The sequence below is a fragment of the Medicago sativa genome, chromosome 4, assembly GCF_051527215.1.
Source record: "Medicago sativa cultivar Bolivia chromosome 4, Bolivia_mono, whole genome shotgun sequence".
Lineage (NCBI taxonomy): Eukaryota > Viridiplantae > Streptophyta > Magnoliopsida > Fabales > Fabaceae > Medicago > Medicago sativa.
The window spans coordinates 88850529-88861882 of record NC_140752.1 but is presented as its reverse complement, the minus strand read 5'-3'; the positions used below and the strand labels follow the sequence as shown (position 1 = coordinate 88861882).

Genomic DNA, 11354 nt, shown 5'->3' with positions numbered 1-11354 from the left:
TTTTTTGTGATGACCTTGTATTCCTTCTAAGACCCCTTAAACCCACTTGCAATGAAAGTCTATGAAATTAATTTTTGGGATTTTAACCTTTGCATTTTGTTTAAGAAAAAACAAATCCTTTACATTTTGTTCAGGTACAAAATAAAAGAATAACAGAACTGTCAAGTCTGTGAAATAAAGGGAATATAAATGGATGTGTGTTGAAGTAATTCGAGCTTTGGGTTCTTTTCGGCAACACTACCGGTAGACGACGGTGGAAGCATTACCGGTGGACGACGGTGGTGGTGTTACCGGTGGACAAATTTGGCATCGTGAAAACTGAGAAGACAAAAGGTGGAACAATCCCTCTTAATATAAGAAAATAAGATGTTATGGAAAATATATTAATGCCCTATCCTTATTGGCTGCCACCTCAAAGAATTAAGGGTAAATGAAGTCTAAAATTTACTTTAGCTGACTAAATGACCTCACCTAACCATTGTGATGTCACCTAACTACTAAATGCTTACAATTTAGTTTATTTGCCCTTCAAAATATGATACCCATTATATAATAACTAAAAAGGACAGAAATCGGTTGGCATGGAAATGAAAAAGTTGCCTTTTGAAAGAAAGATCTAATGTCAGACATTCAATAATCAAATAATTCACACTTTTGGCTCTTCAATTTGAAATTCAAAAAGAATAGTATTGCCTCTCAAATTTGTATTACAAATTCAAACTCATTTATTCACCACTTCCCCAAAACTTTAGAGACTCTCTACTTCTCAAATCACTTTACTGTCTCTCCTCCTTCCATGTTCTATTTCAATACTCTCTCTCTCACTATTCTTTTCTTTCTCTCTCAAATCACTTATTATTTCTCATCTTCAATTTCATTTTAACTATAATTCTAATCTTTTTTTTTTTGCAGGAAACTTACAACAATGTTTCTCTATCATGTGAGACAACCAAGTACAGTAGGTAAATGATGAAATTATTTCCTTCTTTATTATTTTGTGAAACTGCATTTTTTTCTTCACTTCTAATAGTTGTTAGTATATAGAGATTCATATAAATGTCCACATAAATTTACACGGTACAAAGAAAATGAGTGATAGAGATTCAATCTTTAAACATGTAAAAACTTGGTAGATGAAAGAAAAATATATATGAACAAAATTCATGTCAACTACAAACTAAAGTAGCCATACATTTTTCTTATCAATGAAACAGAGTAGGCTTTTTTTCTCATCAATGGAAATGTTTTTTTCTTTTCTTTTCAGAACACTTGAATGATCAGGTCTCTCCAGCAAACTATACATAAACACAAGGGTCGGTCAACACAAGGGTCACTAAATGATAAGAAAACAACAACAAAAAAGATATGAGTTAGTAAATATTCAATTTTATGCATAGTAATTTCTAGAGATTCAACAAATTTTTGTTCACCACTATTTTATTTTAAAAAACGAGTGTCCAGTTCACATGTTTTTTCTACCAGACTTAAGTGTCGAGTAAAATCTAATATTGATCAAAACAAATGATTAATATATATTAAATAATAATAATAAAAAGAGTGAGAACAGCCTAAAATGTTTGAGATTTTTTTTTCTTCTGTATAAGGTGTGGTTGAAAAAATTCTGATTTTTTCTTTTGCAGATAAGAGATGAAGTGGCTGATAAATCGCAGATAAGAGATGAAGTGGTTGATAAATCAATGTCATTACTAACCGGTGATTTTTGCAGTAGAAAAAATGACATTAGAGCTGAACAAGAATTGGGATCTAAAATTAAAATCAAATCTTTGTGATTTAGATGCACAAACACAGACAAATGATGTAATTAAACAAAATAGCATAAGATTAGATTTTTGTGTATATTTTAGTTTCAAATTTCAGTAGGTAGATTTAATAATAATAAAGTTAGATTTTTTTTAAGAGAAAAAAGAAAGTTAGATGTTTAAATAAAATTAGAAAACAAACAATTTAAATTAGATTTCTTCAAAAAAAAAATCAATTTAAATTAGAAATATGAGAAGGTGGAGTTATTGTACTAAAAAAATAGAGGAGGAAGACTTACAAAGAAAACACACCGGTGCGGTGGTTACAGACGGTGGTGCGGTGGTTACCGGCGGAGGTGCAGTGGTTTCCGATGAAGTTTGCGAGACCATGATTTTTCTTTGGGGTTTTTGTGAATCAGGTGGTCAAGAGTGCGGATCCAATTTTTGTTTTCACAAAGCAACATCGGAGTTGCCGGAAAAGGCCTCTAAAGTCGGCGGTCTGAAAAATCAAATTGATAAATCAGAGAAAGAAAAAAAAGTGTGTTTTATAAAGGAGGAAGTGATTAGTTTAGTGATGGTGGTGGTGCATTCAAAGGTTGTAAACGGTGGCCGGAAATCTCATTTTTACAAATGAGAAATAATCAAGACATTTCCTTCTGAAAATCTAATTTAATAGAAAGATAGAGGAGAATGAGATGATGAATAATATAATTTTTTTTCTTCAGAAAAGATCGTTGGAAGGATGTAGATCTGGTCGAAAGATGGCCGGAGTTGGTGGTTTATGGTGGAGAAGAAAAAGATATGATGAAAAAGTGGTGGTTTTCAAGCAAAAGAGAGTAAATGGAAATAGTTACTGAGAGAGAGAGAGAGAGTGTGAAAATTGATAGGTTTTGTTAAAAGTAAACAATTTATTAAATATTAATAAATAAAAAGTTAATATGTGTTGATGTGTAATTCTAAAATGACGTGTGAGGATTTGAGAAAGTGAAGTGTCATGATGAAAATAAATAAATTTTATTAATTGAGTTAATTAATACTCATTTAGTTTGTTTTTAAATGTCTTTTGAAATAGTAACACTAAATAAGTTTATTTTTGCACATTTTCTTCCTATAATACCATCATTTTTGTTGTTGAATCAATTATACCATCATTTCAATCCATCGTTAAATAAATTATTATACACAGGATAAGTCACTGCTGATACGAATAGAAATAACTATTTTATACGAGACAAATCGTTGTTCATACAATTTAAAGATAATTTTTCATCAAATTAAATTATTAATGTACATGGAACAAGTTGTTGCTATTACATTTTTTAAAATAATCAATATGGACAATAAAAGTGGTCAATTTTGTTTTAGGGAAATAGTTGTCACTCTTAAAATTTTAAATATTAGTATTATATACGGGACATGTTGTCATTGATGAAAAAAATTAAATTTTTTAATACAAGAGATAAGTCATCGCTGATATAAATTTTAAAATAATTACTAAACATGTGACATGTCATCACCAAAATATATTATAAAATAAATATGATGCACGAGACAAGTTCTCACCATTAAAATTTAAAAATTATTATTATACACGTGCTAAAATTTTGAATATCGCATTGTTTCCATTCTATACAAATATTGTACCGTCTTCAATTAAAATCGATTGGCGAGGTTGACATTGATTAAATAAAACTATAATGCACAAGAGAAGTTAACATTGATTAAATTACACTATCATCCACTTGACAATTTTTCATCAACAATTTTTCAGAATTAACTCAAATAAACACGAAACGTTATCACCGACTAAGCTAACTTTGATACACAGGACATGTTGTCATTTATAAAAAAAATTGTTCATGATAAAGTGTTTATACTATTTAGAATATCACATCACTTCAATTCTACAACGATATTGAATCTTTATCAACTAAAACATACGAGAAAAATGGACATTGTCTAAAACTTTTTAAATAACTAAAATGCATGGGAGAAGTGGGCATTGACAAAATTTTCAAAGTAACTCAAATGCACGGGATAAGTTGTCACTTACTAAAATAACTTTGATACACGGGACAAGTTATTATTTATAAAAATTTGTTCTTGCAAAAACATTTATGCTATTTAGGATATCACATTACTTTAATTTTACAATTATATTGAACCCTCATCAACTAAAATGCACGGGATAAATGAGCTTTGTCTAAAATTTCGTAAATGTATAAAATGCATGGGAGAAGTGGGCAAATTTCAAAATGAACTCAAATGTACATGCTAAGTTGACACTGACTAAAGTAACTTTGACACATGGGACAAGTTGTCATTCATAAAAAATTGTTCTTGAGAAAATGTTTATACTATTTAGAATACCACCTCACTTCAATTCTATAATGATATTGAACCGTCATCAACTAAAATGCGTGGGAAAATTTGGATTGTCTGAAATATCGTAAATAAATAAAATACATGGGAGAATCAGACATTGACTAAAATTTCAAAAGTAACTCAAATGCACGGGATAAGTTGTCACTGACTAAACTAACTTTGATATATGGGACAAATTGTCATTTATGAAAAATTGTTCATGCCAAAACGTTTCTACACTTGTAACCAAAAAAAAAAAAACGTTTCTACACTTTAGAATATCACATCACTTTCATTCTACAATGATATTGAACCTTCATCAACTAAAATACATAAGATAAGTGATTATTGACTAAAATTTCAGAAATAACGAAAATATAACGAGAAGTTGACATTGATTAAATAAAACAATCATTCATGAGACAAGATGTCATAATAAAATGCAGGAGATAAGTTGACATTGATTAAATAAAACTATCATGAACTTGACAATTATTCATAATAAATTTTCAGAAAAAAAACTCAAATGCACGGGATAAGTTGTCACTGACTAAACTAACTTTGATACACCTGACAAGTTGTCGTTTATAAATATTGTTCATGATAAAACATTTATACTATTTAGAATATCATGTCACTTTAAATTTAAAATGATATTGAATCCTGATCAACTAAAATGCACGGGATAAGTGAACATTATCTAAAATTCTCTAAATAACTAAAATGCATGGGAGAAGTGGTTATTGACAAAAAATTCAAAAGTAACTCAGATGCACGGGATAAGTTGTCGTTCACTAAACTAACTTTGATACACGGTACAAGTTGTTTTTTATAAAAAAAAAAAATGTTCTTAGGAAAACGTTTATACTATTTAGAATATCACATCATTTTAATTCTACAATTATATTAAACCCTTATCAATTAAAATGCATGGGATAAGTGGACATTGTCTAAAATATCGTAAATAAATAAAATGCACGGGATAAGTGGACATTGTCTAAAATATCGTAAATAAATAAAATGCATGGGAGAAGTGGACATTGACTAAAATTTCAAAATTAACTCAAATACACAGGATGATAAAATATTTATACTATTTAGAATATCACATCACTTTAAATTTAAAATGATATTGAATCTTGATCAACTAAAATGCACGGGATAAGTGGACATTATATAAAATTCTCTAAATAACTAAAATGCATGGGAGAAGTGGGCATTGACAAAAAGTTCAAAAGTAACTCAAATGCACGAGATAAGTTGTCGTTCATTAAACTAACTTTGATACACGGTACAAGTTGTTTTTTATAAAAAAAAATGTTCTTAGGAAAACGTTTATACTATTTACAATATCACATCATTTTAATTCTACAATTATATTAAACCCTTATCTATTAAAATGCATGGGATAAGTGGACATTGTCTAAAATATCGTAAATAAATAAAATGCATGGGAGAAGTGGACATTGACTAAAATTTCAAAATTAACTCAAATACACGGGATGAGTTGTTACCGCCTAAACTAACTTTGATACACGGGACAAGTTGTTATTTGTAAAAAAAAAAATGTTCTTGCTAAAACGTAAATACTATTTAAAATTTCACATCAATTTAATTCTACAATAATATTGAACTCTCTTCAACAAAAATCCATCGGTTAAGTGTGCATTGTGACTAACTTAACTTTGATACACGGGACAAATTGTTATTTTTAAATAAAATGTTCTTAGAAAAATGGTTATACTACGCTATAATTATTAAGCACTTCGTTTAAACGTGATATTTTAAAATAATTATTAAGCACGTGAATAGTCATCAACGATATAATTTTAAAAATAATTATTATACACAGGGCAAGTCGCCGGTGATACAAATTTTAAAATAAATATTATACATAGGACAAGTTGTCATTGCTAAAAATTTAAAATAATTATTATACACAAGACAAGTCTTCATTGCTAAAAAATATTTTTCAAAGTTTGTTTTTAAAGAAGTATTTTTTCAAGTTGATATTTTAATTTGGCAAACATATTTCAAAATCATGTATGTTGATATTATTTTTTGGAGAAAAATTATATAAGTTGATATCATTATTTGTGTAAACTCGCATATAAAAAACCTCGAAATTAAATAAATCATCCATACCAACGGGTCCCCGTGCGGAGCACGGGTATCTTACTAGTTCACCAATGAAAAGGAGAGGTGGAATATTGTCTGTCAGATAACTTATTTAATTACTTGGGCAAGTGTGGAAGCTAGTCACGTGAGTCACTTAACAAAGTGTTTTAATCTCAACCACTTATTTTAATCAAATGGCTGAAAACTATTCTTATCATTCTCACATACAAATCTCATTCTCATGTGATATGCCCCATATATATATATATATATATATATATATATATATATATATATATATATATATATATATATATATAAGGGCAAATTACACTCACCTCCCCTGAGGTTTACTGAAATGACACTGACACCCCCTCTAGTTTTAAAACATACACTAACCTCCCTTAAGTTCTCATCAAATACACAAACACCTCCCTTTTCTATCAACACCATTAACTTTCCATTATCTTTATTTTTTGAGGGAATTTTCCAGGAAAAAAAAACTTCATTGTTAAACTTACCATTGATTATGAATCAACTAATATAATCAACTAAATCTAAATACAAGTAATTGGATAAAAAAAAAAAAAACTCCCCAGTGAAGGTTGTTGAACCAAATTAAATACGAGTAAAAATCTGTTTTAGTATGGGAATTTGTTGAATTGTGTTGAGTTACTTTTATGCATAACTTTGATTTGCAATGGAGAAATTGTGTCGGTGTTTGGCTTCCTGAACATCTGCTACTGCTACTGTACGCTTTCTTTCTATATTAAATTGCTACAAATGTTGATACCGGCTGTGTTTGATTGCCCTAACGGTGCTTTTAGTTTTATCAATCATGGATTTGGTTGATTACAACAATGAAATGGTTATCAACTGTGTTTACGGTGCTTTTGCCATTTTTTTCATCTCCCTAGTAATTCAAGAATCACGATTAAATATTGACCAAAAATTTCTAAAAGAAAAAAGGTTAACGGAAAATTAACGGTGTTAATAGAAAAGGGAGGTGTTTGTCTATTTAAAAAGAATTTAAGGGAGGTATGTGTAAGTTTTAAAACTAAAGGGGGTGTTGGTGTCATTTTAGTAAACCTTAAGGGAGGTGAGTGTAATTTTCCCTATATATAAAGCAACCACACATCCCTCCAAAATCTAATAGATGTGTCCTTCTTTTAGTTTTACACCGTCCGCTAATCAATTAAGATGTATGCCTTCGGACCTCTCAATTGACAATGAACGTTTCGTTTTAGACTTCCTAATTAATATCTGTAAGTCCTCATAAATACATATCTAGAGTTATCTACCAGATGTATGTTTGACAAAAAAATGTATATCTGGTAGATACTACAAGATCTTTATGGGGCTTTAGAGATATTAGAGGACATAAAGAGAAATGTCGGTTGACATAAATCCAACCATCGCGAGGATTGTTTCAACCTATTAGTATTATTGATTCAATTTAACAAGGCTTTTGACTGAGATCCATATTTATAGGATAATAAATCATACCAAAGCACGTTTAGTTCAACAAGATACCTCCATTTTTTTTGTCAAGTAGCCTAGTGGTTAGAATTAACTTTTTTCAAGGTGAATAAGTGGAGTGTTCGGAGTTCAAGATACCTCCGCCTTTATTTCGTTAAAAGAGAGACATTAAATATAGCTCAAGATTTTTATCGCCTCAACCACTAATTTATTTTTGGAAGGCATGTATAATTTTTTAATACTCCCTCCGTTTTAAAATGTGTGTCGTTTAAGGTTGTTACACACATATTAAGAAATGCAATAATGCTGTCTATAAACATGACACTTTTACTAAAATAGTCTTGTTAACTATTGGTGCATTTCCCATCATTATAAATTAAATTAAAATGTGGTACTTTGAAAGTAGTGTGCATAGTAATAATTAAGGGGTACTATTGGGAAAATGTAATTAATAGTGCATTGGAAACTGAAAGTGACATTCATTTTAAAACAATTTTTTTAGCTAAAACGACACTCATTTTAAAACGGAGTGAGTATATGAAAACACTCAATTTATATAACCCATTACCTCACACACATCTTTTAAACGAGACAAACTCAACAACTATCAATAGCTCTATATCTTTATATTTTATTTTTTAAAGTATTAAAGAGATGTAAGATCTGCTAAAAGAGATGGCTTACTAAAACTCATTTACTCCATAAACCTCACTTGCCTTTTCTATCCCGTTAGGATATCTATTAGGTACCAAAGGCTTATGAAGTTAAGCCCTCCTTATAAAGAGTAATGTTAGCAATACTCACTTTTGAACACTCTCTTTATCACTCACTTTTTATTGGATGAAATTCATGCATGTCCCCCCATTATTATGTGTTTTATTTTCAAAGTGTAGACTTACAATGATTTAAACCAATAAGAGAGTGAATATTAAAGAGAATGTTCAAATGAGAGTGTTGTTAGTACTACTCAAATACTCCCTCCGTTTCAAAATGAGTGTCCCTTTAGCCAAAAAAAATTGTTTCAAAATGAATGTCATTTTCAGTTTCCAATGCAATAATAACTTTTTCTTTTCAATTGTACCCTCAAATTAATACTCTGCACACAACTTCCAAATTATTACTTTTAAAACTAACCAATAGTTAATAAGGATAATTTGGTAAAATAACCATTCTCTTTCTTTTAATCATTGCATTTCTTATATGTGTGTAAACACCTAAAACGACACTCATTTTAAAACGGATGGAGTATAAATTAGCGAAATGCTAAAGAGTGCACTTAGAGCATTGGTTAAAAGGATACAAATAAAAATTTTGTGTTGGAAAATGATAAAAAGTGATGAATTTAACTTTTTAAAGTTAAAATATTGTTGAATCCAATGCAAACATACTAATTTTGGTGGCACTTGTTAGCATAACCCTATAAATTATACTCACAAATTTAATAACTTACAATTTTCATAATTTTAGCGATCAGTAAATATAAAATCATATATTTATAGATGAAGATTGTAAAAGTATAGGATAGAAGCACATGACATGAAGCATGAGTATGATTGCAAAAAATAAAAAGGGTATATATGGTGACAATGGTGTAATGTAAGAATGATCATGATTGAAAGGGAAAATACAAAAGGGTGGTGTATGTTGAATGGGACAACTTCGGCGATACCTGCCCCTTCAATGACCTAATGACATGGAAGAGTAAATGATATATGAACAACCATTGGTGACAACTTTCATGACAACTTTATTTTCCTCTATTTCTATTGGTCAAAAATAATAGAGAGAAAAAAAAGGAAGAGAGAGAATAAAAATATGATGTGAGTATGAGAAAGAAAGTTGTCAAAAAGTTGTTGCAAAATGGTTGTACAAATATCAACTTATGGATGGGTGAAAGAAGTATGGCACAACAACGAGCAACATGAAAGAAGTATGGCACAACAACGAGCAACATGTTCTCGTTCGTGCCTTCGGTGTCTCTATTATTGACACTGTGTTGGTCAATATTAGGAAGAAAACAAGACTCTTTATCTCACTCCTTTGATTTTCAAATCATGTCCGTTTGTGAGATTTCAATGGCCTAATACAAAACTATAATTTGGATCCTAATTAATAAGCAGTATAAATAATAATTTATTTGAAGAAGATACTTTTTATTAAGAAATAATCTATAAAATATTAGACTTTATATAAAAAATATTAAAAAAATTATTTAATATTCAGTTGCTCTAATAGGGGTGGGCCAATTCATTGTTGAGGGGATGCAATTGCACACTTTAAAATTTTTAATTTTGCATCAATAATCCTTTTCTTTTTTCTTTTCATTTTGATCCCCTCACATTTTCATTTTGCACTAATAAATGCATTTTTCATTGACGAAACCTATCATTTTTCACGTTTTTTTTTGCTGCCGGCTTACTACTGACATATACATGCAATGGTACAATGTTAACTGCAATTTTTCTTTTTTGTTACAAGGCTAGTCAAACAATCACTTTTTTGTTGTGGGATGACTACTAACATATACATGAGATTTGGAAATAGTTTTCAACCAGCAATAGATACGCCTCGGTTAGTACCTCGTTGACTGCGTCATTGCCCCAAGCGCAAAGATCACATATACACATGGAATGGTACAATGTTAACGATAATTTTTGGGTTACAAGGCTAATGAGACAAACAGAAGAAAAAAATTACTCCCTAAAGAAGAAAGTTCCAAAAGCAACATTTCTTAGCAGATTGAGAAGACCATTTGGAAAGGACACATGAATTAACAAGTCAATATCCGAGGTGGCTTCAAGCTTTGCCAAATTTGAGGATGCTCCAAGCTTTACCCAAAAATTCGCACACTAGTTCCCTTCTCTAAGGGTGTTATAAATATAGACTTTGCTTTGAGAAAAAAAGTTCTCTAATGTATTGAATTAAAATTGTATAGATATGATACTCCTTTGGTCTGGGATTTTGGCAACTCCACAATCACTCACCGATATAGTTAGAGAGTTTGATAAATAATTGAAACATTACTTTTCAAAAAAATTAAATAATTGAAACATTTAGTTAAAATTCCTAATTTCATGCAACAGAAGTTACAAACCCATTTTTCTACTACAAAATGTTCGAACTTTTTTTTGTTGGTGGCCGGGATTCGAACCCCGAACCTTGCATATATTATGCATTGTCCATACCAACTGAGCTAAGTTCACGAGGACAATTTGTTGGTGGCCGGGATTCGAACCCCGAACCTTGCATATATTATGCATTGTCCATACCAACTGAGCTAAGCTCACGAGGACAAAATGATCGAACTTTGCTGACATAAGTAGAATTATAAGATCAAAATAAAATGTGTTAAATATGTTTTTGATCCCTACAAAATGAAGACCTTCTAAGTTTAGTCTTTACTAAATTTAAATTGTGCTTAAAAAAATTCTACACACAGTTTTAGTCCCTGCTAAAATTAAATATGTTTAATTATTCTTTAAAGTAATTCTTATGTTTTTAAACCATTTTTTCCTAAAATATTTGGAATATTATAAAAAGTTTTTCCATAAAAAATAAGTTCAAATTTTATTTTTAGGTCTAAATTTTAGTTACTTTTTTCATTGAAAAAAAATCATATTTAATTAATCTAAT

General features: G+C 29.7%; 2 long non-coding RNA genes and 1 other non-coding gene across 3 annotated transcripts; 1 reads left to right on the top strand and 2 right to left on the bottom strand.

Moving 5' to 3' along the window:
- The first annotated feature begins 348 nt into the window (after positions 1-348).
- On the top strand, positions 349-2066 carry LOC146933416 (uncharacterized). Its single transcript, XR_015007458.1, has 3 exons — positions 349-962; positions 1265-1369; positions 1641-2066. It is a non-coding gene; the product is annotated as an uncharacterized LOC146933416 (long non-coding RNA).
- On the bottom strand, positions 1048-2262 carry LOC146933415 (uncharacterized). Its single transcript, XR_015007457.1, has 2 exons — positions 2060-2262; positions 1048-1295 (listed from the first exon to the last, which is right to left on the bottom strand). It is a non-coding gene; the product is annotated as an uncharacterized LOC146933415 (long non-coding RNA).
- Positions 2263-10192: 7930 nt separating this feature from the next.
- Positions 10193-10335, bottom strand: LOC146933414 (U4 spliceosomal RNA). The gene has a single exon (XR_015009048.1). It is a non-coding gene; the product is annotated as a U4 spliceosomal RNA (small nuclear RNA).
- Between the last annotated feature and the right edge of the window lie 1019 nt (positions 10336-11354).